The sequence below is a fragment of the Lepidochelys kempii genome, chromosome 5, assembly GCF_965140265.1.
Source record: "Lepidochelys kempii isolate rLepKem1 chromosome 5, rLepKem1.hap2, whole genome shotgun sequence".
Classification (NCBI taxonomy): domain Eukaryota; kingdom Metazoa; phylum Chordata; order Testudines; family Cheloniidae; genus Lepidochelys; species Lepidochelys kempii.
This window is the reverse complement of record NC_133260.1, coordinates 4,025,943-4,051,224: the sequence shown is the minus strand read 5'-3', so window position 1 is coordinate 4,051,224 and position 25,282 is coordinate 4,025,943. Positions and strand designations below refer to the sequence as shown.

Here is a 25,282-nt window from a genome sequence, read left to right as displayed (position 1 = left end):
TATTTGCTGAACGCGTGGGACTCAGTGCACCTGTCTCCTCCGTCACACACTAAATCCTCTACCAGGATGCTGCTGGCACGGGCTCCCCAGAGAAGTGGGCCCTGGAGCTTGCACCCAATTGACACATCTGGGGCAACTCCCATGTCCAATCTACTGTCACAGGCTCTGTGCAGACTCAGGCAGATACCCCTGCATTGGTTACATTCAAGTCACATTTTCAAGGTTTCTTTGCAAGCATGTGGGCTAGAAACTGTCTTTTAGTGGGAGCGGAGATTCTGGTGTAATCACAGGAGCTGGGTCCACAGGCACAGGCCTATGGCTTCTCCTGCCCCTGTCAGTAACAGCAGTAAGGGGCAGACCCCACCCACCCTTCTCCCCCGTTCCTTCTCGGATTGCAAAGGGCTCTGCCCAAAGCACAGAGCAGTCCAATGCTGCTGCCAGCGGAGGGGGGCAAGGCTGGGGACCCTGCACGGAAGCAGGGGGAGGAGGGAGTGGTGCAAACCCTTGCAGAGCCAAACCCAAGGAGAGCCACCGGTGCCGAGGGAATGTGGGGGCGCACCAGGTCTGATTCCCCCGCCCATGCTGGGGGAGGAACACGCAGCACTGCATTGCCAGCACACGTTGTCCCCAGCTGCAGGAGCTAGGAATGGGAAAGGAGGGTCTTGGGGCAGCCAGATGTGGAGTGGGGCCAGGAGAGAGAGCGCTCCCCGATCGATCCCCATCCCGCCTAGAGCGCTCAGTCCGAGTCACCGGGAGGACCTGGCTGCTGGAAAGGAGAGAAAGGGAGCGAGAAGAGAGGGAGGCTGGCACGGAGAGAGTGAGAGGAGCTCTGTCTGTTGGAGGCACCGCTACAGCATGGCGGCCCTCGAGAAACGGCCTGGCCCCAGGTTGGCACCTTCTTGCTGGGGTCTGGACTGCTCTTCGCCAGACATGGGAGAATGACACTCTTGCTGAAGGATGCTACTTTTACCAGAAAAATACTGTTTGCAATAGGAGATCCAGCATCATCAGTAAGGGTTCTACCACACGGCAGGTCTCAGCATTCTCCGGGGACATGCGTTACTCCGTGGCTATTGCTCACAGACATTCCCCTATCAATTTTCAAACTATCAATACCAGTAAGAAATACAGTCATCTCTTTCATGTCTACTGGACAAGAGGAATGGTTTGTCTGACGCGCTCAGACATAGCTACTGCTAGGAGAAACCCATGAGCCACAAAAGCAATCTAGGCTACGGACTATCCATATGCACCCACCAAGCAGTGCATCCTACCTTGCTTGCTTTCTTCTTCTTTATAGCCAGCAGTATCTAGTGTCATTTTGCTGCTATCCTTCTGGCTGTCTGCACGCTTGCAATTTGTTTCGTGTACACACACACACAATCTCAGGATAAGAGCACCAACACGTACCCATCATGCAGAAAGCGAGGGGGTCCTATATCAAAGTTCTGTCCCTGTTCTGGTGTCTCTACTGAAATCCCGAACATTGCTTATGACTATAAATACACTTGTGAAATTTCATAGCCCGTCTAAAGCCCATACGTGGTTTTATCAAGAATGCATTTGCTTCCAGTCTCGCCCACTCGTCAACGGGAAACACGGGCAACAGCTAACAACTCCCTGGAGAGGGACAAAACCCAAACAAAGGGAGAGTGAAGGATGTTTGGAATGTTCTGCATGAGCATTAAAAACACCGTCAGGAAGAGACGCGTCCCCCCACGGGCTCAGGAATGGTGTGCGACATGGGGAGAAATACGTAAGACAGGCATGAAAATGAACATGCTGCCAATAGAGATGAAACCCATCAAACAAGCCGCTAACCACCAAACCAGACAAGTGCAAATGACCTCCTATCTTCCCCCCTTCCCATGTGCCATCCACAAGTGAGAACAGACAGCGCCGGCCATTCAAAGCCGCGCAACGTTGCACAGGCTGCAGAGCAGAACAGCAGCATATGGACAGCTGCCCCAAGTCACACACGCTCTGGGATGATGCCGTGTGATGTGCCACCGAGGCTGACTGAGGCAACAGCCATTCACGGGAGCAGCTAGGGGGCAAGGAAAACAACAGAGCATAAGCCACCCCAACTCTCATACATGAGACAGGACAGGAGGAGAGATTCTTCTTTGGCTTCTGCACCCCCATCCCCAGCTCCCTGTAGAAACACGGGCTCAGTCTCCCCTCCCTTACACTGGTCTCTATCACTCAACCCAAGCGAGGACTTCAGCAATTTCCTGCAGAACAGGCCCGGAACGGAACTAACCCCTTTCACTTTTTAGCCTCTCCACCATCCCTCACTGCTCCCCAGGGGGAAAAAAACACTTGCACCCACAATTGCAGGCACACTGAGGATCCCGACTGAGCTGATTTCCCAGAGTGGCTCCAAGCAGCCAGCTGTTTTGCCCTCCCGGCGCTAGTTCTAACCCCCAAGGGCGCCACTGGGTTTGGGTGGGAAGGTCTGTACCCAGAGCATGCTGCGTCCAGTGCAGCACAGCATAGTAAAGCATGGGACAAGCATGGCAAAGGCACGCAGATCATCAAGCCATTGAAACCCGCCTGCCTGAGGGCTCAGCTGAACACTCCGGCCCCATGGAGAGTGCTAGGAAACGCATTTAAGACCCCGGAGAGACATTAGATGACTTTGTCGTCCACGGGCTCATTTGTCCGTTCAAAGACTGGTGCAAGGAAGTGTGGTCCAGGGTTGAGGGGGCTAATCTAGGACACCTGGGTTCAATCCTTGGCTCAGCCACTGACTTCCTGTGTGACCTGGGACATATCATTTATTCGACCCTATGGCTCATTTCCCCACCCGTAAAATGGGGAGAGGACCGTACCTCCCTGGAGAGGGTAGAGAGGCTAGAAACTATAAGGACCGTGAGGCACTCAGATACCGTGGTGCTTAGCACAATGTACGTACCCAGAGAGAATACCTGTTGTGGCTGTGAAGTCCTGAGTGGCCACTGGTGTGTAGCATCGTGATCAATACAAGGTTATTCAGAGGTCCCAAGGCCAGAAGGGACCATTGTGATCCGCTAGTCGGACCCCCTGCAGAGCGTAGGCCAGAGACCTGCCCCACCATACTTCCCAGAGCAGGGAATTTAGCAAAACATCCAACCTTGATTTACAAAATGGTGAGCGATAGAGAATCCTCCATGCCCCTTGGTTAATTGCTCCAGTGGTTAGTTCCCCTCACTCCTCTGTTCTTCTCCACCTTGGGTAAGTGGGTAATTCAAGTGCTGCTGAACCCCTTGGTATTGACGCAGATGCAACATGTAATTCCAGGTCGCTACTGCCTTGCAGAGTAATGAAGATCCTTTCCAAGGTGACCACTCTCTGAGACTACTTTTCATTTGCACCTCGCACTTCAGGGTCTGCTAGCTACCAGGCAGGCTCCAACCCAGGCAAACTGAACTGCAGTGTGCATAGGAGAGGGGGGAAGACTGTGGGGACTGGTCCTCCTGCCAGGCCGGCATCTTCCCAAAAGAGTGCGGCAGGGCTAATCCGGGGTGCCGTTTATCACAATTCATACAGAAGCTCCTCTCCCACACACAGGCGGATGCAGGAGAGGTGGAAGCACCTGTAATTGGGACTAGCCCTGTGCAAAATGCATTCCAGGTAATGAAACAAATGATCCCCAGACGGATGGATTTGCAGCTCCCCCTTTCCTTGACCTATTGCTGTTTGGCTTAGACAGCTCAACGTGGTCTTATCAGCAGATCAGTTTGCAGCTGCGGCGCTCTGCCAGCCTCCCTTGTTCCAGAGCACTGGGTAATATATATATTTTTTTAATATTTATGGGCCAGATCACATGCCTTATGAAGCCAGGCCTAAATCATTCCTCCACCCGCCCGCACCTCCAAGATCCTGTGGAATGTGTCTGCTATTAAACACACAATTAGCCTGCATTTACAAATCTGCAAAAGGCTCTGGCCAGCCATTCATCGCTCACCAGTGGGGATTTTAATCCTCCCACCAGATGAGTCCATCTTGTTCACCGTCTAATTAGCCACAGGCAAGCCAATTCCATCGGAACCGGCTGCAGGGCCACGAGCCACCACAGTACTACAGCCTCGTCCTTGGAGACAGGGAGACGGGCTGGGGTCTTTGGACCTGACCGAAGTCGAGCTCCCTTTGCAACAAGAAAATGTCTGAGTCCTGCCAGCTCTGGGACACAGGCAGGCCAGCTGCTGCGTGCCCTCAATTTCCCTTGACCTTGGTGAGAGGTCCTGCTGACGCTGCGGGGGCCGAAGTGGGAAGACGGGGACATCCCTCCCCTCCTTAGAGCCCCGCAGACCCAGAACTGTGCAGAGGAGAACACGCTTCTTGAGGGCAGAGAGAGCCACGCGGTATCCCCTCTCCCCCAGCCACGTGGCCTTTGGGAGGGAGAAGCCAGCCCAGGGGCAGGTCAAGCCAGAACTGTTTGACGCTGCTGATGTCATCAGATTGTTTCCCGACGTTTGCACCCTGAGTGTTCCACCCTCTGTGCCGATTGACTGCTTGCCTCAACCCTCACCCACACCCCACCTTCCACCTAGCCAATTCCCGGCTAGCGTAACCCCATGGAGAGGATTTCAATCACAAAACAAATGCGGAACTGACATGCCATTTGCCCCCATCGTAAATTGGTCCCTCTGCTCGTGCGGCAGACCCCTCCCCTCCATCTTTTGTCTATTTACATTGCAAGCTCTTTGGAGCAGGGACTGTCTCTTGCTTTATGGGCTGTCCAGCACCTTGCACAATGGGGCCTGATTCTGCACTGCCATAATCCACAGATAAAGCCCCCCAACACTTGGCGAGCCTGGAGCTTTCAGACCCTGCTCTTGCAAGCTGCTGGGCAGCGCCAACGCCAAGGAGTTGGTCGAATGTGGCCAGCTGACGTCAACAGGAGCTGACCACACTCAGCACCCTTTGCGGGAGGTGCTCTGCTCCTGGCAGGATCAGATCCCAGTCTCTCTGGTTGGCATACATATTCTGCACGCATCCCACTTCTCCCACTAAATGAGCATGCAGCCAACAGGCTAGAAGAATACCAGCCCAGCAGGGATTAACAGAAAGGCCCAGATGGAATGTGTCCAATGCTGATGCAGGCCTCGGGAATGATACCACCTTGGAGGGAATCACTCCACAACCAGGGCTGGATCGGTGCTTTGATGCTGTACGACTGCACCAGGAAAGGGATAGGATCAAAACAGATCGGGGTGCGTCGGGTATCCCGGATGGAGAGCCAGGAGCACCACTGCTCAGAACCACCACTAACCCAGGCCCCTCTCCCTGCTGCCTGGCTCAGGTGATTCTAAAAGCAACGTGGCAGAGCCGGATTCGTACTCCTCCACTGCTGAGCATCAGTGAGCGCCAGGGGATGTATCATTCAGCAAAGCCAAGGAGAGAACAAGCAGTGTTTAACCATTAGCATGCGTGTAGGGAGACCCTTAATAAACTATTTTCCCTCGTTCCTGTCTGCCTTGCTCCGGGCCACTAATCCAATTGAGCAGAGCTCTGTGCTTGTAACAAAGCTGTGATACATTTGTCAGATCCCTGACTAGACCCATGGCTAATTTTACAACACTAATTTATCTTAGCATATTAGATCGCTTTAATTTCGTCCTCCCGGATCCCATTACCACCGCCGTACCTTGTAGCCAATGTGTACCGGGAATTGCTGTTATTAGCAACGCACTCCACTGGAGATGCCCCGCAAATAACGGGAGCAACAAGCAATCCAGCCATCAGGCCAGCATGCACTGAATCAGAAAGGGAAGCAGGCCAGCCCGCCAGGAAAAGGAGGCGGCAGAAAGAGGAGGAAAAGGTGGCACCTGGACATAGACAAATGGGACGAAATAAAGGCCCAGGGTCAAACTCTACTTTTGGTGACGCTGGAGTAAATCTGGAGTGTCTCCGCCGGCAGCAAGGGGGCCACACTAATGTAAACGTGGAGCCACTCTAATGCTTGCAACTGGGAAAGCCGGGGTGTAAATGCAGAGCGACTCCCCCGTGTTATGCAAACAATGGCAAGTCCAATTTGGAAAGTCATCCTGCCCTGCAGTCTAGGGACAGATACATATTTTTTAAATGCAGCCACCCAGAACTATTAACGACCTCACTGCTTCTGACGGGGTTCCAAATTCAGTTCAAGGAGTTCTCCCCTGCGTTAGTCAGAACAGTCCCAAAACACCTCTGGGCAATCTCATTCTACCCGTCTAGACTGTGATGACCCGTTCCTGTGTCACTACACAACATCTGCACATGGTGACAACAGTCTTGGATCGCAACGCTGAGAAGGAGACAATTCGATCTAAGGAGAGAAGGGCCAGCTGCTCCCCACAACAGGCTGTGTCAGGGAGGCAGAATGCAATTTCTTATGTGCTGAACACTGGCCAGAGCGGTAGGTGAAACCCGCCTGCCAAGGGTAGAGGTGATACTCAGCCAGCGAAAGCCATCAGGAGTCGGGCTTTTCATCAAAGATGGCGCAGCATCCCTTGCACTGGTTCGGGACTGACTGAGACACCTGCCTGTTTGAAATAAACAGAACAGGAAAGCAAAGTTGGAGAGTCTCCCAAAAAAATGCTGACCCTGCTCAGCTTAAGAACTAACGTTGACGCCGCTTATCCAAGAATCAAGCCCAAGACCTGCTGGCAGGAAACCTTCCTCCAGAGACCCCTTCCATGGGCACTCTGAGATCTGCACTTTTGTGTGTCGCCCACCTGAAGCCGGATGTCTCTTCCCACGAAGCTAAATAACTCAACAAACGGTAAAAGCACGGTCTAAAAGCTCCAAATAAATAACAAGTCAGCACCTGCCTCCTTGGCAGTCAGCATCAGGAGGAGAGGCCTGGAGGTGCGGGACACGGCACACTAGATTCCGAGCTCCTGGACCGCTCAGTGATGCACATTCTGGCAGCGATGCTCAAAGTGAAACAAATGGGTCTGTGACTAAACAACCTCTTACCTTTCCACCGGTCTGAATTCCCAGGGGCGTCCCCGATTTCTCATCAAATTCCTCAGGATTCCTCCACACGCTGCACTTGACCCTGGTGGGGTAGAACTGGGATTTCCTTTGAAAAGGAAAGAGAAAACTACTGTCAGAGATTGGCACTTCTACTTTGTCACCACCATTTTTCCAGGTGGGATTTCCCATGCTCACTCCTCTGGGTGGGGACCCGCTTCTGGCTGAGACTTGGTAGCTGATGGCCAGACCAGCTTGCGCAGCTCATCTAGGTAAAAAATAATTCTCATAGGATTGTTGCTGCCCCACCCCAAAATGTGTGTTAAATTTCATTAGTTCAACGTATACATAAAATGTACGCATACGACGACACATAAAAGGACTGCAGTGGGGGAGGTGTCCGTTTGCCCTGGCCTGGTCTTTGATCTGATTTAAAGAAATAATATGAACCAAACAGAACCAGCAACAACACCCCTCGGCCAGAATAAAAACGCTGAATGCAAAGAAATGACAAGCCACATCCCCCTTAGGTCTTATCATACCCAAGGCTCCCATCCTGCATGTGCTAAACTTTACGTGCCGTGGTTACATCCCACGGACTTCAGCGGGACTGCTGAGAGCTTGGCCAGCCTGTGAGCACACGTACAACCACATGCCCATTTGCCAGAGAAGCACCTAAGATTGTAAACAGAGTGAGGACTGGTTCTTTGCTTCTCATTTGTACAAGACTCAGGGCAACGGGGTCCCAAATCCAAATCAGGGCCTTAAGTCATTAGGGTAACAAATGAGGAGCATAAAGGATAGCCCCAAACTTACTACTGGCATTTAATGGATCGGTCACACAAGATAGTTTGGGTGAATATTCAGGCTCATTAGCTTTCCTTGGTGCTTTTTTAATGCTTTGCATTAGGGGATATTCTGTGCACAGCACATTTAGATGCTTTGCAATAGGCCAGTGGCTTTCAACCTTTTTTCATTTGTGGACTGCGAAAATATTTTGACTGGAGGTGCAGACCCCTTTGGAAATCTTACACATAGTTCGCATTGAAAACCAGCAGAATAGGCATCTCTGCCTTGTTTTATCACCCACATCTCACACCGTCGGTGCTGCAAAAGGACTTTCCCGGGAGCAGCAGCAACTTTAGGAAACGTTCGTGTCCCATCTGCATTTAGGGGACAACCCCAAAGCCCTGGGAAATCGACAGAAGACTTTCTGTTGACTTCAACGGGCCATGGCAAGGGTTAAAAAGCCCAACCCCAAAGGCCTGTAAACGATAAATAAATAAGTGAAACCTCATTGGGCATCTGTGCGGCTGATTGAGAAACTCTCATTTGCAAAGCGCTGGGAAATAATTAAAAAGTTTTCCCGGAGCCTAAGGAGGGAAGCGGCCCGTTTGTCACGCCAGCAGCGCGTGGCACGCTGCAATTTATCACGCCTGTCAGGTATCAGGCGCTGAAATATTTAACTCCGTCAGCCCCGAGCCGAGCCTGCGCCGTGCCCCATCACTCACAGCAGACTGCCGGACATATGGGAGCCACTGATCAAGGGAACTGGCAATGATGGACGGAGATGACGGAGGGCTCCCCCGCCCTTTGCCAGATCAGCTGAGAGGCCGACGGGACTGTTTTACAGCTCTGAATTGCAGATGAAATACACAGACAAGGCCAGGTTGGAACTGAATCACAGCGCCAATTCGTCACCACATGTCAGAGAGCAGTTGGTGTTGCCCAGGGTGATGGCAGGAGGGAAATGGGAGAGAGATCATGGATGGATGAGGAAATTCTTAGTTGGTTCCTCAGATCCATCCACAAAGATGCAGCTCCCAAGGGGTAAGAAAGGAGCACATGACGCAGGACACTAAGGGGGAGCTTTAGCCAGGACCCTGACCAAGACAGACCCCTAGGGAGACACCCAGAGCCAGAAGAAGAAAGATATCAAGGTGTCATGTTAGAGCAGTGTGGTCCGGGGACAGGGCACTGGGCTGGGAGTCAAGGCAGCTGAGATCCATTCCTGGCTCTGCCACTCAGTGCCCTTGGCCTCAGTTTCCCCTCCTGCCCTCTGTCTCTCGTCTGGTTAGACTGTAAGGTCCACAGGGCAAGGGTTGTCTCTCCCCAGGTGTGTATGTTGCACCCAGCACAATGTGGCTTAGATCTGAGCTGGGGCCTCTACCTGCCACTGTAATACAAAGAATTAACACTAACCAGGTGTTACCTGGCTAAACCCCAGGGACACAGCAAGACGACAAGATAAACCCCAGGGAAGTTTCCATGAGCCAGAAGAGGGACAGATGCCTCTGGTTCAACCTGGACCTGGGGCAGGATAGATTCCTGGAGTGCAAGTGAGGAGATTGATTATTTACTCAACGCTCTTGGCCCCGTACAGTTATAAAGACAGTCCCCGGCTGCAGAGCTGACAAGTTTAGCTGGACCAGTCCCAACATCAGAATAAGATAGATGAGGATTAAGATAGTAGCCGGACCCACAGGGCACCAAGGACCAACCCAGGGAGTGCACACCCGGCGTTTAGAGCAGGCGTTTGTCCCTGGGTACAGAGGTGGAACACCCACCTCCCCTAGCGAGGGTCACTGCTGCCTCACCATGGGGCCACAGACTAGATCAGGGTGGGCAAACTTTTTGGCCCGAGGGCCACATCGGGATTGTGAAACTGTATGGAGGGCCGGGTAGGGAAGGCTGTGCCTCCCCAAACAGCCTGGCCCACGCCCCCTCTCACTTCCCGCGCCCCTCAGAACCCCTGACCCGTCCAACCCCCCCCCGCTCCTTGTACCCTGACCACTCCCTCCCGGGACTCCCCTTCCCTAAAGCCCCCCTGGGATTCCACCCCCTATCCAACTCCCCCTGCTCCCTGTCCCCTGACTGCCCCGACCCCTATCCACAAACCTGCCCCCTGACAGGCCCCCCCGGGACTCCCATGCCTATCTAACCCCCCCTGTTCCCAGTGCCCTGACCGCCCCCGCAGAACCTCCGCCCCCTGTCCCCTGACTGCCCCCTGCCCCTGATCCAACCCCCCCGCTCCCCGCCCCCTTACCATGCTGCTCAGAGCAGCAGGAGCTCGCAGCCCCGTGGCCTGGCAGGAGTGGCCGACCAAAACACTGCCCGCGGGGTGCGCTGAGGCTGCGGGGGAGGGGCCGGGGGCTAGTGTCCCCGTCCGGAAGCTCAGGGGCCGGGCAGGACAGTCCCGCGGGCCTTAGTTTGCCCACCTCTGGACTCGATGACCTCTTGAGCGCTCTTCTTCCCCTCCATTGCTATAGTTGCAGGAAAAGAGGGAGGCCCATTGGCAAGTGACAAGACGGGGGAGAAGTTGCACTCAGGCTGTCCCGTGGATAAACAGAAGACTCCAGTCTCCAGGGACTGCCAAATCTAGGACCCTTCACCAGCAAGAAACCCACTTTTTGTGATTCTTGGGGGGAAACCAAGCACACACACACACACACACATACCCTGTATTGTGGCTATTTCCCTGGCAACAGGAAGGAAACCATAAGAATGGCCACACTGGATCAGACCAAAGGTCCACCTAGCCCAGTATCCTGTCTTTCGACAGTGACCAATGCCAGGTGCCCCAGAGAGAATGAACAGAACAGGGAATCATCAAGTGATCCATCCCCTGTTGCCCATTCCCAGCTTCTAGCAAACAGAGGCTAAGGACACCATCCCTGCCCATCCTGGCTAATAGCCATTGATGGACCTATCCTCCATGAATTTATCTAGTTCTTCTTTGAAGCCTTTTATAGTCTTGGCCTTCACAACATCCTGTGGCAAGGAGTTCCAAAGGTTGACTGTGGACTGTGTGAAGATATACTTCCTTTTGTTTGTTTTATACCTGCTGCCTATTAATTGCATTTGGTGTCTCCTAGTTCTTGTGCAATGAGAAGGAGTAAACAACACTTCCTTATTGACTTTCTCCACATCAGTCATGATTTTACAGACCCCAATCATATCCCACCCTCCCCTCCCCCCCCGTCATCTTTTCTCCAAGCTGAAAAGTCTCAATTTTATTAATCTCTTCTCATACGGAAGCCGTCCCATACCCCTAATCATTTTTGTTGCCCTTTTCTGAACCTTTTCCAATTCCAATATATATTTTTTGAGATGGAGCGAACACATCTGCACGCAGTATTCAAGGTGTGCGCGTACCATGGATTTATACAGAGGCAATATGATATTTTCTGACTTATTATCTCTCCCTTTCTTAATAATTCTCGACATTCTGTTCACCTTTTTGATGGCCGCTGCACTTTGAGTGGATGTTGTCAGAGAACTATCCACAATGACTCCCGGATCTCTCTTTCTTGAGTGGTAACAGCTAATTTAGACCCCGTCATTTTATATGTAGAGTTGGGATTATATTTTCCAATGCGAATTACTTTGCATTTATTAACACTGAATTTCATCTGCCATTTTGTTGCCCAGTCACCTAGTTTTGGGAAATCCCCTTTGTAACTCTTCGCAGTCTGCCTGGGACTTGACTACCTTGAGTAGTTTTGTACCATCTGCAAATTTTGCCACCTCACTGTTTACCCCTTTTTCCAGACCATTTCTGAACATGTTGAACAGGACTGGTCCCAGCACGGACCCCTGGGGGACACCACTATTTACCTCTCTCCATTCTGAAAGCCATGAGGTGCCTGCGACACTTACAATGCAAACCACTGAGTAATTCTGTAAACAGGCCCCGGCTTTGTAAAACCCTGAACGAGGACCCAGAATCTTTTGCAATTTGTAGACAATTTCAGGGGGAAATTCTAGATTGACAGGATCCAACTGGGCTCGCTTTAAACCAGAGGCATTTAGCTAGGATCCCACCAGGAGCTCCGTATGCACTGAATGTAACATACCACCCACCCACCCGGCTACCCTTGATGAACCCTGGGAACTCACACTATCACAGGACGACTAAGCAGTCCACCAAGCTGTGGCCTCCAACACACACAGATCTCAGAGGCAAAAGCTAAGTTGCACACACACCATGACGGACCAGAACTCCCGGTCTCTATCTACAGAAATGCAGTCCTCTTCCAAAGAAAACACCATCCATCTCCTCTTCTCAGGCCTCCAGTCACCACCCTGTTCAGCCAGCAGAGGGTGCTGGCTCACACCCACACACAACATAGACAGCACCGAGGTATATCTGAGCAGTCCTGATTCATTTTCCATAGACCACAGCAACCAGCACTCCCAGAAACTATGGGGCCTGCTTCTCGTCTCAGCGATCCTGGTGGAGATCAGGGGAAATCCCCTTGAAGACAATGGAGTTCCACTAGTGTAAGCGAGAGGAGAACTACACCCTGTGGCTTACATGAGAAGCTCGGTCCAGTATAGGGCTGGAATGTGTATTTAATATTTATTTTAATATATACGTGCATGTAGATGTTGAATCCCTGCGCTGTGTGAAACTAATCTCAACCCTTTAAACCATGGCACACAAACACATGCACAGACACAGACACAGACTTTTCAGATTTGGGCCAAATTTAGGTGGATTTTCATAGGGACAGCAAAAGGCACATCCCTGACTCCCGCGAGACACCCCACTGCTAAATATCACGGCCTTGTTCCAAAGTGAAACAGTTGTAAGAATCATAGGTCTGGAAGGGACCGTGAGAGGCCCTCTAGTCCAGTCCCCTGCACTCATGGCAGGACTAAGTATTATCTAGACCGTCCCTGACAGGTGTTTGTCTGGGCAAAATAACGTATTCTTTTCCCTAACTTCATCCTGAGAAAGTTAAACTGGTTTTGCTGAAATATTCCAGAACATTTCATGCTGAAGCAGACACCCTAAATGGGAAATTTCAGCCCTAATGGTTAAAGTTGGTAGTGAAAAATCACTGAAAATAGTCTAATCAACTGTGGTGGGCAACCTTGATTACAGGCATCACACCTATAATAAGTTACACACCCACTTATTGACCAAAAGAAATCATTTTCCCTGCCTAAAGCCAGTTGCTCTAGAAAAGCTGACCTCACTGGTACCAAGAAATGCAGAGGCAATAAATCCACAGGGCCCTACAGCAATGCTGTGATGTATTCGCTAGCTGGTGATTTTGGTCTTCTCCATTTGCGGGTGCACAACCTGAAACCCCCCGGGAAGGGGCTAGAATTCTTCAAGATAGGTGCTCAGCACTGTCTGAAATTCAGGCCCCATGGAGACGAGGCAATCCGGGAGCAGAGTCGCCCCAAATCAATTTGGAAATGTAGGAGTTGGTTCTAAAGCACTCCCACTGGTCAGGTGTTGGGGGTGCTGCCTTGTGGTGGAGTGATCAGCTCTAGAATGGAAGCAAAGAAAAAACACCGTTGCCTCGGTAGCCGTCAAGAGAGCATGGCATTTTTATTTGTCTCTGCCTTCGCTCCCATAAATAAAATGACAGGAACTTTATTTATTAGCTTAGAAAGGCTGAGAGATGAAAAAGCAGCTGAATGGGGGAAGCCAAGTGAAGACCAAGGAAGATTTTCAACCTGGGGAACAAGAGAAACGAAGCCCTGCTCTGTCAGCGGACAAAATCGGAACCCCTGCGGCAGGCCGCATCGACGAATGGGACGGGGCTCAGGACCTGCGACCAACACGGCATGTCTTCAGCTCTCCCAGCAGCTTGCGGCTGGGGTTCTGCGGTGGGCCACGAGTCACTGGGGACGTGCTGTACTTTGTCAGCAGGCCTGATGGGCTGAAATCACGAGTGCAGGGGAGCCACTGAGGAGTGAAGAAAGGGTCCCGTTCTTCGTCTGAATCGATGTGAAGGGGTGGGGAGGGGCTGTTTAGCGACCAGGCCGAAGGATCTTGCAGAGCAGCATCATTTCAGCCTGGCTCTGAACAGGAGCTCAAGAAATCGCCCAGCAAAGCAGCACAGACAAAAGCCCTGTCTATTGCAGGTCTGAATTCTGGCGGTAACCCCAGCCGGAGAGGGCCTCCCACTCAGCAAGGGTGTCCCCCAGATTTTTTGCATGGTGAGCACCATCAATCCCTGCGGACCCATCCAGGCTGCAGCCACTAGCCCCAGTGCCTCGCTCGCCACGCACCACTCTCAGCCCCTGCGCCTTCCAGCCCAGCCTGCCCAGGTGCAGCATCACTCCCCATTCCTGAGAGGAGAGACAGGCTGCTGGAAGCAAGGTGAGGCCGGGCAGGGCCCCAGGGGGAGCCCTGGAGTAGGAGCTGGCCCCACAGCAGCAGTGAGGAGGAGCCATGTTGAACACCCCACTGCCCACTCAGGTTTGGCCCTGCGGCCTCCATTGTGATGGGGGACCCGCAGGCCCGAAATTGAGCAAATGGCACCGTGACCTGATGCCCAGGGGTCAGAGCATCGCTCAGCTTTGGCCCCGCAGCCCCCCCTTCATGAGGGAGGGGCCATGGGGCAGCTTCCTCTCTTCGCCCCAGCCCCTGGTCTGCACTGTGCGTAACCTGCGTGTGGCTGTGGGCACCGCACCCACTTACGGGCAATTGGGTGCCCGGCCAGTGTATTGCAGCCAATGAAAAAGGAAACCTATTCTCAGCGTCTCCTCCCACGTCCACGGGTGTAAATCAGGAGTAACTCCAGTGGGGTCCAGGAGTTAACGCCGGTGTACAGGAATCGGGGCCTGCATTTCAACACCTCTCCCTGTGGCCAAAGATAGAAGAGTGGTCGTGCCCACGTGAACCGCGGGGCTCAGAAACCGACCTCGGATAAATCTGAGCCCTCTGCAGTTTGACTGAAGCCAGTGCAGGGGCAGAAGCAGCAGCAAAATGCACTGATTACGCAATTCACTGCGAGTTATTCGCCTGGTTCTTGTGCTTGATGGGGCAACACCCGCATTGGCTCCCCTACGGACACCTCACCCCGCTGAGAACCAGGCTACTTATTTAGAGGCTGACAGACAGGGCATGGCTTGCATCCAGCTAGCACAGGTCACAATAGCAGAAAAGATAGCACAGCCCAGGACGTACCCAGAGCCCGGGCCAGACTTGTGCTCTTTGCACTGCTCACCGGCGGAATCCAGGCTAACTCGCACAGCGTGTACAGACCCACAGAGTCGCCCGCGTGACATTAGCTGTCAGTGCTTCGGGGCAGGGGTTGCATGTGTCGTGCAGGGCACCGGATACACGACTTTAAGTGAGGAATCCTGCTGGGCCGGCTTTGCAGAAATCAGGGCTAGTTTCCCAATCCCCACAGGAGAAGTGAGAAACACCAGTGCACCCAGCAGAGATGGCGACAGCTGCATTCCCGGGGTGGGTTAAAGCATCTTTAGCTGGGCTGCCGTGTGCTGAACAATACTGTCTGCCAAACACTCATCTCCTTGGCTGGAGAAGGCGGAGAATCTGGAAACGACAATTCAATGCATCTGCTTTGCTGAGAGCTTCTCTGCAGGCAGGTGTGGAAAGAGATGGGCGGATTTCACCCAGACCCTGACATGTAAGGTTTTCTCAGATCTTAGCGTAAACCACCGACTATCCCCCCCAGCAAAGACTCCATGCTACTCAGGTGTGCAGCTGCATCACGCATGCCCCGCCCTAACCACCACACTGATGTTGTGGAAACGGGGCTCATGCACGGGCTGAAGGTGGGACAGTGAAGTTCAGAGACAGGCAGTGCCATCATGTGGCTCCTGACCGCTGCAGTAATGGGCAGGCCACCTGCCATCCATCAGCAAGCCTTCATTCCCTGCCCCACTGAAAGTCTCAGCCACCAGGCATGCAGGAAAACACACTAGAAAAGCCACCACAGCCAGGCAGCCTGCGCCAGGCCCAGGGAGATGAGCTAATGGTGACCTAATGGGTCTCTTCCATCATTCTCATCTGTGGTCCCATGACTCAGGATCATGCTGATCAATACGAGGCCATTTGTCAGTGAGACCAGCATCATCCCCAGCTGATTTCAGACGAGACATCTGGCCCTGACTCAGCCAGCGTGATGTCGCTCTTGCAGGGTCCGTGCACAAGCCCAGAGGTGGTGCAGAAGATTGAGGGGCATTGCCATTTGCTCCTGGCCGAGAAGGCAGAAGATAGACCCATCTGCTTGGTGGGTGTCCCTGGGGACAATGCCAAGCGGGGATCCTAGCAGCGTGTCCAGAGCACCCTGCAGAAGCTCCACTGAGGCCGGGAGTGTCAGCTGGGAGGACGCCAGTACTCAGTGGTTAAAGCAACTGAAACAGGACGAGGAGTTGTTACCGTCCCAGACTCCCAGCCGAGGAGGAAGGAGAGCTATGCCGGAGCCTTGTTCAGCCAATCTCGGGAGAGGAAGACGAGCTGCCCTCCTCCCCCTCCGTTCTTTAACCTGGTCAGTACCCAAGCAGACAATGCCTCCAACGCGCTCTCTCAGGATCTCCGGTCCATCTCTCCAGCCAGGGGATTCTCACAGGTGGTATCTGGACCCCCTCCCCAGCCAGGGACACACTGTACCTGAATTCTGGCCTAGCTGTAGGCAGTGGGGGTAGTTACGATTCTATCCTGGTCTAACCAGTGCCTCCGTGAAGAGGTATCAGGGCGCTCTCCCTCCATCCTGAGAGGTGGACCAGCCAGGTGTCTGCCTGGGACACCCAAGGGTGCGATTCCTGGACAGCTAAAAGGTGCAAGCCAGGGCCGATTGTCACTGCCTCCCCATAGGTACTGTTCACCACAGCCAACTCCTTGAGGCTCTCCCATAGCTCTGCTCGGAAAGGGGAAGGCCCAGCTACTGGGACACAGTGCTCAGTAGACAGGCAGGGTGACCTAGTGGTTAGAATGCTCGCTCGGGACACAGGAGACCTGGGTTCAGCTCCTTGCTTTGCCACAGACCCCTGGTCACCTTGGGCAAGTCACTCAGACCTTGCCACACCCTGGTGGCATGCTCCACCCTGAGGTCCGTGCCCGGGTGCCTCACGCATTGTATGGGGAGAGTCAGGCACCAACTGCAGAAACTTTGGAGCCTGTGAGATTGGCTGGCAGCTCAGCAGTGGTTTTGTGAATGCCAATGGTACCTAAATGCTAGACGTAGGTGCATTTAGGCCCCTAAGTCTCTTTGTGAATCTAGCCCGGCGTCTCTGTGCCTCGGTTCCCCATCTGTGCAATGGGAGTAGCAGCCCTGCCTCGTCTCACAGGGGCGTGGCAAGGATGGATATATTAATGATCATGAAGTGCTCATGGCAGCAACCGGGATGTGGGCTGCCATGCCTAGTGGTTAGAGCAGGAGTTGGTCGCCAGGAATCGGACCCAAGGGTCAAAGCCAAAGCTAGAGGCCACGTGTCAGAGCCGAAGTCAGGAATCAGAGCGGAGGATTGGGACCAGGTTACCTGGCATAAAGAAGGGCTGGGGGCAAGGCTGGGGTGGGTCTGGAACAAGGTTGCAAACAAGCAGGCACACGAGCTATCACAGCTGTAGGCAAAATGTTTTCAGAAGCCACTGAATTGCTGCTGGGTTTAAGGGCCAGTCTGCCGATTCTTTCCACAAGTCAGGCCACGCAGCCAAGCAGGCAGCTTGTTACAGGCCAGCTGCGCTTGTTAGGTTGTCTGGAGACTGGCTCTGCAGCAGGCCCTGATTCCTGACCCTGCAGATGCTATGGTGACAGGTGCCACAGAAGTACCTCTTTTTGTATGAGTTCATAGAATCACAGAAGATCAGGGTTGGAAGGGACCTCAGGACGTCATCTAGTCCAACCCCCTGCTCAAAGCAGGGCCAACCCCAACTAAATCATCCCAGCCAGGGCTTTGTCAAGCCAGGCCTTAAAAACCTCTAAGGATGGAGATTCCTCCACCTTCCTAGGGAACCCATTCCAGTGCTTCACCACCCTCCTAGCGAAATAGTGTTTCCTAATATCCAATCTAAACCTCCCCCCCTGCAACTTGAGACCATTGCTCCTCGTTCTGTCATCTGCCACCACTGAGCCAGCCGAGCTCCATCCTCTTTGGAACGCCCCTTCAGGTAGCTGAAAGCAGCTATCAAATCCTCCCTCACTCGTCTCTTCTGCAGACTAAATAAGCCCAGTTCCCTCAGCCTCTACTCATAAGTCATGTGCCCCAGCCCCCTGATCATTTCCGTTGCCCTCTGCTGGACTCTCTCCAATTTGTCCACATTCTTTCTGTAGTGGGGGACCCAAATCTGGACGCAATACTCCAGAAGTGGCCTCACCAGTGCCGAATAGAGGGGAATAATCACTTCCTCGATCTGCTGGCAATGCTCCTACTAATGCAGCCCAATATGTCGTTAGCCTTCTTGGCAACAAGGGCACACTGTTGACTCATATCCAGCTTCTTGTCCACTGTAATCCCCAGGTTCTTTTCTGCAGAACTGCTGCCTAGCCATTCGGACCCTAGTCTGTAGGGGTGCATGGGATTCTTCTGTCCTAAGTGCAGGACTCTGCACTGGTCCTTGTTGAACCTCATCAGATTTCTTTTGGCCCAATCCTCCAATTTGTCTAGGTCACTCTGGACCCTATTCCTACCCTCCAGAATGTCTACCCGTCCCCTCAGCTTACAGTCATCTGTGAATTTGCTGAGGGTGTAGATCCATCCTATCATCCAGATCATTAATGAAGATGTTGAACAAAACCGGCCCCAGGACCGACCCTTGGGGCACTCTGCTTGATACCAGCTGCCAACTAGACATGGAGCCATTGATCACTACCCGCTGAGCCCAACAATCTAGCCAGCTTTCTATCCATCTTATAGTCCATTCATCCAGCCCATACTTCTTTAACTTGCTGGCAAGAATACTGTAGGAGACCATATCAAAAGCTTTGCTAAAGTCAAGGAACAATACATCCACTGCTTTCCCCATATCCACAAAGCCAGTTATCTTATCTTAGAAGGCAATCAGGTTGGTCAGGCCTGACTTGCCCTTCGTGAATCCATGTTGACTGTTCCTGATCACCTTCCTTTCCTCCAAGTGCTTCAAAATGGATTCCTTGAGGACCTGCTCCATGATTTTTCCAGGGACTGAGGTGAGGCTGACCACTCTGTAGTTCACTGGATTCTCCTTCTTCCCTTTTTTAAAAGGTGGGCACTATATTTGCCTCTTTCTAATCGTCCAGGACTTCCCACGATCGCCATGAGTTTTCAAAGATAACGGCCAATGGCTCTGCAATCACATCCGCCAACTACCTCAGTACCCTCGGATGCATTGCGGAGTTGAGTAGAACTTACAGCAAAATTAGAAGAGGAACAGAGACCGCCCTATGCAAAGGGGGGAACTTGCAGAGAGCAGATGTGGGAGAGTTACAGGAAAGAACAAATGGAATGGAAAGTAAATTGGGTGAGCGTACTTATCCACACCTAATACAAGAACAAGGGGCCAGTCAAAGAAAATGAAAAGTGGCACATTTAAAACTGATTAAAAAAAAAATTCCCTGTTACGGTACACCGCTCGCCCGAGGAACTCACTGCCACTAGCTATCACTAGAACGAAGTGCTGGGGGGGATTCATAAAAGGAGTCAGAGTCTATATGGATTATGAGAGCATCTCCAGATCCATAGGACAGGATGTACAAATTTTTCTGACCCAGAATTGTGAACAGTTTCTTGCGGAAAGTTAAAAACCTGTTTTCTTTATATTTCCCATGAAAAAAGTCAACACCCTGAAAAAAATGTTTAAGACAGACCACAAAACAAAAAGAGTTTTCTGTCAAAAAATGTTGGATGGGGAAATGTTGCCTCACATAAATAAAGGATATAAACCCCCCTGTTTCAGAGTCTGAGAACTGAGCGGCATTGTAGCCAACATTCCCCTCCAGATATTTTGATTTCAGTAACATGTGACATTCTCATAAGAAAACTAAGGAACTGTGGTCTACAGGAAATTACAGTAAGGTGAGTGCATAACTGGTTGGAAGACTGTACTCAAAGAGTAGTTAGCAACCGTTCACTGTCAAACTGGAGGGCATATCTAATGGGGACCCACAGGGGTCAGCCCTGAAACCATTCCTATTCAATATTTTCATTAATGACTTGGATAATGGCATGGAGAGTACGCTTATAGAATTAATGGAGGACACCAAGCTGGGAGGGGTTGCAAAAACTTTGGAAGACAGGATTAGAATTCAAAATGACATTGACACATTGGAGAATTGGTCTGATATCAACAAGATGGAATTCAATATAGACAAGGGCAAAGTACTACACCTCGGAAGGAACAACCACAATGCACTGCACAGTGGGGAATAACTGGCTGGGTGGTAGCCCTGCTGAAAAGGATCTGGGAGTTATAGTTAGGACCCTACCAAATTTACGGTCATGAAGTCTGGTCTTTTGTGTGATTTTATCCTATACGATGCAGATTTCACGGGGGGGAGACCAACGTTTCTCAAACTGGGGGTCCAGACCCAAATGGGAGTTGTGGGGGGAGGGAGGATCACATGGTTATTTTAGGGGGATTGCAGTATTCAGAGCTGGGCAGCCGGAGAGCGGCGGCTGTTGGCTGGGCGCCCAGCTCTGAAGGCAGAGCCCCGCCAGCAGCCGCGCAGAACTAAGGGTGGCCACACCACACCATGCCACCCGTCCTTCTCCGCTGCTGCCTTCAGGGCCGGGCGGCCGGAGCGCGGCGGCTGCTGACGGAGGGCCCAGCTCTGCAGGCAGCAGCGCAGAAGTGAGGGTGGCAACACCCTACCTGGCATCCTTCCTTCGGCGTTGCTGCTGGCGGGGCTCCGCCTTCAGAGCTGGGCTCCCGGCCAGCAGCCCCCGCTCGCCAGCCTCCCAGCTCTGAAGGCAGCTGCGCCGCCAGCAGAAGTGCAGAAGGAAGGGTCGCAATACCACCCCCCCACACAATAACCTTGCGACCCCCCCCCCACACACACACAACTTCTTTTTGGGCCAGGACCCCGACAATCACCACACCCAGACATTTCAGATTTAAATAGCTGAAACCATGAAATTTATTATTTTTTAAATCCTATGATCATGAAATTGACCAAACTGGACCGTGTATTTGGTAGGGCCCTAGTTATAGTGGATCGCAAACTGAATACGAGTCAACAATGTGATGCAGTTGCAAAAAACGCTACTATCATTCTGAGGTGTATTAAGAGCAGTCTTGTATGTCGGACACGGGAGGCAACTCTCTGGCTCTACTTCACACTGGAATACTGTGTCCAGTTTGAGGTGCCACACTTCTGGAAAGCCGTGGGCAAATTGGAAACAGCGCAGAGGAGAGCAATCAGAATGATCAAAGATTCAGAAGACCTGGCCTGTAAGAAAAGGTTACAAAAACTGGGCATGTTTTGTGTTGAGAAAAGCAGACTGATGGTGGGAACCTGCTAACAGTCTTCCAATATGTTCAGGGCTGTTATGAAGAGGACAGTGATCAATCGTTTTCCGTGTCCACTGAAGGCAGGACAAGAAGGAATGGGCTTAATCTGAAGAAAGGGAGAGTTAGAAAGATTTTCCTAATCTCTAACCTAACGCTCAGGGTAGCTAAGCCCTGAAACAGGTTTCTGAGGAAGGTTGTGAACTCCTCAGCATTGGAGGTTTTTAAGACTAGGCTGGACAAACACCTCTCCGGGCTGGTCTAGGCTTACTTGGTCATGCCTTAGCACGGGGGGCTGGACTAAATGACCTCGTGAGGTCCCTTCCAGCCCTACATTTCTAGAATAGGTCATTCTTTAACTGTCCACTACAGGGATCATGCAGCTTCACCTGAAGAAACTGGAGGCCACTAATGGAGACACAATACCAGACTAGATGGACCCCTGGGCTGATCTGCTCTGGCAATCCTCCTGTCCTCTCCCATCGCCACCCAGTGTGTTTGCACCTGTCTCACCATGAGTAGAAATCCCTCCTGTAACTGCTCTGCCTTCTTTTGATCCTTTGCCTCCTAAGCTGGCGTGCCAAACTCACTGCCATTAAAAGCCTCCAACTCCGTAATGACAACGGGGGCTAAAGACGAACATCACTTCCTCGTCTCTGCAGATTCAGTGTGGGCACAAACCTGCTGATCCCAAATGAAAAGTGAGGAAACTGGAAACACACCCACAGAACCAGCGACTTTTCCAGCTAAACTAGAAGGTGGTTGGATCCGGAGGCGGTGGGGGGGGGAAAACAAACCCAGTGGCATTGATCCTCCTCCTCTCCAGTTACCATCTGTATCTGATAATGGTATTGATCGGGAAGTTCTGGATGCTTCATTTCCTTGGCCACCCCCAGTGTATCTGTCAGCTGTTACCGAAGTAGAATCTGTTGAGGATCCTTTGGTGACGGCTGTTGCAGAAGCACACGCACCGACGCCGGGAAATACAGAACTGTGTTAAAACCAGTTTTTAAACCCTTCTATCCTACTCAGGCCAGGAAGCTGGTTATTTGCATGGATTTACTCTGGGTGCTCCAATGTTTAGCTAGTGAGCCGGCTAATCTGTGTGCAGGGAAATCCCTGGAGGCTCAGGGTCTAGGCAATCTACATCATTCATCATTTACATTAGCTATTGTCTTAATCCTCTTTAAACTGCTGTATAATATATAAGGGGAATGGATGTTCTGCAAGGGCTAAAACTCACATGCTGGAGCTAATCGGCTCGAGCGCACGCTAGAATGGCTGATACAACAATGTCATGGAAGAAAAGAGAACGTATTGAACCTCCCAGAGCGGATTTGTCTCCCTTTTTCTCTAGGACATTTCGAAGGCACCTGTCGCCCTGGTATGTAGCTTAAGGGCATAGCTACACAGCAGCTGTGAGGTGTAATTCCCGGCTCGGGCAGACATCCACGCACCAGCTCTGCTGGAGAGACCATGCTAACAAGGAGCAGCGTTGCCACTCGGGGCAGCCAGCCAAGCACACACCTAGGACCCCAGCGGGGGCTGTTGTGGATGGCTGGCCTGAGCCACTGTGGCCACGCTCTTTTCAGCACGCTAGCTCCCGTGCTGGGAAACGCACCTCCCAGCTGCTGAACAGACGTACCCTGAGTCTCTCTCGATGGAAAAACATACCGTGCTCCCCCCGCCCCCTCACACACACACACGTACAACCATCTCTGTAACCGTTCAGCAGGGTAAAATATCTCAGGCGACTATTTTGAGCATACGTGAACGGGCCTAAGCAAAAGCTGAATCCTGAGGGCCGCACTCACACCAGACTCTCACGGACCTCAGGCCTGGGACCGTCTCTCCCTTGGGGCGTCCGTCCACTAGAAGAAAACACTTTGTTCTAGGAATGCGAGGGAGTTAGCTTGGCCGGCAGAGAGTAGACCGTGCAGAGGGCTGGCACCCGAGGGTGGCGCTGGATAGGCCCAGCCCGATGAGAAGAGATGAGAGGTCTCTGGGGCAACACAGAGTTTAATGTTTGGTAGAGCTTCGCTCCACAATGCTACAGCATCCGAGGAGACAGAGAACGGGCTCCTTTATGGGAAAACACAGAGTTTAAGGGCGTGTGTGTGTACACACCAATAAGGAAGTAGCACATGAGACTTTGGTTCCCTGCCGGCTGGAGCGGAGGGAGCTAATAGACAGAGGAGAGCTAAATTGTCTTTTGAAATGCTGTATCAGTATTCACGTTACAGAGGCTGCTTCCAGCAATTTCAGCTTATTAATAATAAATGCTACATAATTACAGCAGACTTGCTCTTGTCCTCTTCCGGGTTTCTGTCAACGTCTGCTTAGCTCCGTGCAGCCCGCAGCCAGCCAGCCCTCCATGGCTCCCCCGCCTGCCAAGGCAAAGGATAGCCACCGGTGGCACTCAGTTCTTCAGGGCAGGGACGCAGCCTTCTTATGTGTTTATAGCCTACCCAGCACAAGGGGGCTCCGCTCCCCAGTGGAGGCCTATGCAAGCTACAGTAAAACATAGCACAGGGAGGAGGGTGCAGCTGTCCACTCCTGCCCGTATGGGTATGTCCTGACTACCTGCCTAAGCACCGTCACTGTTACTGGGTGTATTGCAGGACAGCCCAGGGTCAGGGCTCTGTTGCGTTAGGTGCTCTATACCTAGCAAGACATGGTCCCTGCTCCAAGGGGCAGCGGTGGCCCTGTTGGGGAGGGGTATCTTTAGAGACCGTTCTCAGAGATGCCCCAGCTTTGTTCTTGGTGTCTGCAATGAGCGCATGCTGCTCGGATAAGGACGACGCGAGGAAGAACCAAAACACCGGGCTCAGCCGGCTGCCTGCAGCCAGGCGCTTCGCTCTTTCCTGCATCACTGACAGGGGGCCCTGTCGGGAAGTCTTTACTCCCCAGCACTGCTGTGTGGGATTTGCCCCAGATTATTACATCTGGGGAGTGGGATTTGCACACCTCCACAGAGGGCACTCCTCACTCAGGATAAGATCCCTGGACTCCGAAGCTGTACCCGGGGGTTCAGATGCAGGTGGTGACGTTTGTGCTGGACAGACATGCACCCATGTACCCGTCCTTCAGGCAAGGTGTTTTACAAGCGTAATTGTCTCCTGCATGCCTCCTCCATCTGTAGTTTGCTGGGAATACCTGGACTCCTCCCATCTACTGCGAATACACTCCCAGTCCTCTGAAACCTCCAGTGACTACTGGTCCTTTTCAGTAGCCAGCACAAAATCTCCCCTCATCATGGCTCTTGCACATGCCAGCCCCATTCTCCACCGTCTACACTCCTCTCTAATGAATTCTCCAGCCTGTTTCCTACATTGCTTTGCTCGCTGCTCCTCTTTTCAGCAACCCTCAACCCTGCTTTTCCACAAGATCCTTCTCCCAGTGGGCAGAGCCAGCTGGCCTCTGCCCTCAATCTCCTGGCACCTAACCAAGTTTATTGTTGGTATTGGCCTGTATTGACTCCAAACAGCTGAGGCCCTTTGGTAGGACAGACACTCTACAGAAATACACCCCTTCTGAGCATGGCTGGTGGCTGTGCAGATGGGGGTTAAAGACCCTCCGGCGCTTCTTGGAAAGAGAGAGAAAGAATTTTATGGCATCTGCCTGCAAACTGAAATTCTGAGCTGACACTGCTAGTAACGTAATAGCGGCATTCATGTGTATCAGAGCAAAGGTCTAATCCACACCTTTAAAATTGGCTCTCTCTTTTGCTGGCTTTTCAGGGGAGGGCTTATGCCCCATAACATGGAAGAATAGCACTACTCCGAATGGGATTTGTGCGGGAGACTCCAATACCATACTAAGAGCGCCCAGCGCAAATGTACTTGACTCATAACCCCTTATTATGGACATTTCTAGACACGAGAACCACTGGAGAGTGAAAAACCGCCAAGCAATTCAGATACAAACCCAAAGCTATGTTAAAGGAACATTAAGGTTGGTCAACTGAGCCCAGAAGAGTCAAGAAACCAAACAGTACGGCTGCATATGTCACCTTAACTCAGCCCCCCGGCCACAGCATCATGAGCCATAGTTCTAAGCACATCAGCACAGACTATTTCTCAAATACTGCAAGGCAGGGCACAGGTTTTTCAACACACTTTAATGCAGAGCACCCTGTAACTC

At 52.1% G+C, this 25,282-nt stretch overlaps 1 protein-coding gene across 3 annotated transcripts in view; it reads right to left on the bottom strand.

Moving 5' to 3' along the window:
* Positions 1-25,282, bottom strand: part of CNTFR (ciliary neurotrophic factor receptor) — a 460,255-nt gene that overhangs the window by 369,851 nt on the left and 65,122 nt on the right. For 2 of the 3 annotated variants that reach the window (XM_073343356.1, XM_073343355.1), the window contains exon 1: positions 6,946-7,026. The gene's annotated coding sequence lies outside the window, so the exon portion shown is untranslated. Of the gene's footprint in view, positions 1-6,945; positions 7,052-25,282 lie in introns of those variants that run through there. The other variant, XM_073343357.1, reaches the window with a different exon arrangement.